This window comes from Chrysochloris asiatica, unplaced genomic scaffold, assembly GCF_000296735.1.
Source record: "Chrysochloris asiatica unplaced genomic scaffold, ChrAsi1.0 scaffold00255, whole genome shotgun sequence".
Lineage (NCBI taxonomy): Eukaryota > Metazoa > Chordata > Mammalia > Afrosoricida > Chrysochloridae > Chrysochloris > Chrysochloris asiatica.
In genome coordinates, this window is record NW_006408773.1 from 2,614,702 (window position 1) to 2,617,812 (window position 3,111).

Below are 3,111 nucleotides of genomic sequence, written 5' to 3' on the forward strand. Positions count from 1 at the left end.
AGCCAACATAAAATGAACAGAAGAAAATGTTACACATTCCAAACAATTTACTGAGATTTTGAAGCCTCATACTTTGAGTTTTAAGGGATTTATGTTCTTTAAAAAAATTAAAACTATTCTACATATAAATTTGAAGGCTATGAGGATTGCTTTTATTTTTATTTTAAAGGATGCAAGGCACTTTTCTGGTTTTCATCATTTAAGGGTAAAATAACACAACAGTGCTACATGAGTACATTATATTCTAGTTAGACCCATTCTGTACAAAAGGGGGAAAAAACAGCTTAGATGACTCTGAAAATAACAGTTATAACATTTGGCTTGTATTGTACCAAAGAAATGCAAAGTAGAAAGTCATGTGAAACATAATATTATCCTTTTGGGGTAAACCTCTGGTACTTTAAAATATTTTTCTTTGTTCATTAAACTTTGTGGGTTTTTAAAATAATAAAATAAACAGATTAAGAATGTAATAGAAAAGGAAACAGTAACTGGATCATGCTAAAGAGAAGTTATCTAATGTCTTGATTTAAGACTATTAATATAGGATCAAGAAAAATATTTTAAATAAAAATGTAATTAAGGTATTGTGTGATACTAAACAGAGAAATGTAGCAGATTCCTACATTTTAATATTTCTGTAAGAAGCTCCATCATAATATTAAACTGAAATTATTTTTAAAATGTAATATATAGAACATAAAATTTTTAGCAAACTTCAGTAATTATTTTATAAATTACTCAAAGTTTATAACAAATCCCCCCTACTGTACATTTTATTGAAAGTAATAACTATATTATACAAATAAATTTCAAGTATGAAAAATATATTTTTTCAATAATACCTCTTGACAAGTCCATCTATTGCAGAAATTCAAAATCTTCTTAAAATGTTGCCCAATAAATTATACATGAAAATGAAAGAAACATGCAATTGAAAAGAAACTGCTGTGTTTTGTCAATTCACATTATTATTATCTCTAGTATTTCCTCCTGTTCAATTAGGAATTCACATTTTCTATAATGCTGCTCTGAAATCAACCATTGTGTGCAGTTGCCACTTGCATGTTTCCAAATTCTTCTTCTTCATGAGTTCTCTTCAAACTAACTGTGGTACCAGAACGAACAAAATCTTTCAATCTACAATGATGAAATCATCTGTATTGTCAATTTTGCTCAGTAGATAGCTTCATATTCCTGATGTTTATGAAAAAATCCAGCATTAGGATTAATACAAAATCTTCTTTCTTGAACATAAGCAAACACATCTTTATACTGCATTCAAAATGTTTCCATTATATATGCAATAACAAAAGTAGCACTCCTGGAGATCCCTGCATTTCCACGGATGAGAACTTTTCCTCCAGTTTGTAAGCTTCCATCACTAAATTCTTTAGTCATTGGGGAAAAACATTATATTTTGAACTGGATTATTTGCAACGTCCAAGACTGAATACCTAAATAATTGTTGAAAGTTTGGTTTCATAAAGTTTGCTTCATTATTTTGTTTTATGCATATTATGTGGGTTATTCCATGTTTCTGTACTGGGCGTCTTCTTTGTACTGTGGGAGGAAAGGGAACTCTAAATTCACGTCCTCCATTGTGCCAACCCACAGGCCAGTTGTTGGAGTGGGAGAGCGAATTGCAATGGTGACTTGACCAAGCTGGAGTGGCAGCAAAAGGAGAGCCCTAGTGGACCAGAGAGTTGGAGTATGGGTGGTGGGTTTACAATTAACACTAGCAGATTAAAGTCTCCAGGTGACTTCAACAGCCACTGTGACAATAACCAGGTTGAGGAGGGTAGGGCCACTCATTCTGGGCAGCAATGTTTCTGCATTCTCCTTGACTCAGTGCTCCGTGCCCTCATTGCCACCAAGGCTCAGGCACAAGCATGACCCTAACAACCCTGTACCCATTTTTCATTTGGGTTACTTGTCTTTTGCTTTAGAGGTGTTGTAGTTTTCTACAGATTTTACAAATTAATCCCTTGTCTGATATGTCATGGCAAAATATTTTTTCCCATTCTGTGGGCTCCCTTTTTACTCTTTTGGTGAAATCCTTTGATGTACATAAGTTTCAAATTTTTAGAATGCCCCAATTTTGTCTTCTTTTGTTTATTTAATTTTGGCAACGTTTGGTAGTCAGTGCGCGCCCTGGATTGTTGTTGTTATGTGTCATGGAGTCGGTTCTGACTAATAGAGACCCTGTACAGGCTTTCCCAGGCTGTAAATCTTTATGGGAACAGAAAGCCTCATCTTTCTCCCGTGGAACAGCTGGTAGTTTCGAACTGCTGACCCTGAGGTTAGCAGTCTGATTCATAACCACTATGCTACCAGAGCTCCTTATACCCAGGTAGTGCTCCTGTTTTTTTGTGGTCCAGTCAAGAATTATTGCCTTCAGACTGCCTTGAATTTCTCATGGTATTCTAACCTTGTTTCATATCTGGGAGCAATGTTCAGCTACCTCTATTGTGGAGTGACTGTGTGATGCTGAAGTACAATTCTTTGGATTGCAAACTCCATTTGAAATGCAAGGTGTACTTGTATTACTTAGAAATCAGATATCACAGGTTTTTAAGCAGTTTTCCTCCAATCCTGATGCCACACTTCTGATCTCTACACTCTGTATAGAGATGGTAAAGCAGAGGGAAGAAATGATGAGGCTAAAGGACTGAACAGAAATTTTCGAAGAGCAGCTTGAGTTTGTTGTTGTTAGATGCCATTGAGTCAGTACTGACTCATAGCAACCCTATGCACAGCAGAACAAAACACTACCTGATCCTGGGCCAACCTCACTAAGATTGGCCAATCTATCTCATTGGAGGTCTTCCTCTTTTTCTCTGACCTTCCACCTTACAAAACATGATATCCTTCTCCAGCAACGGCTCCCTTCTGACGATATTTCTGATGTATGAGAGATGAAGTTTGGTCATTCTGACCTCCAAAGAGCACTCTGGCTGCATTTCTTCCAAAATGGATCTATTGGTTCTTTTGTCAGCCCATGGCACTTTCAATATTCTCCTCCAACACCATAACTCAAAAGCATCAATTCTTCTACTGTCTTTCTTATTCAATGTCCAGCTTTCACATCCATATGAGGTTATTGAAAAT

The 3,111-nt window shown here is 35.8% G+C and overlaps 1 pseudogene; it reads right to left on the reverse strand.

Annotated features, from left to right (window-relative positions):
- Positions 1–1,037: 1,037 nt before the first annotated feature.
- Positions 1,038–3,111, reverse strand: part of LOC102813235 — an 8,114-nt pseudogene continuing 6,040 nt past the window's right edge.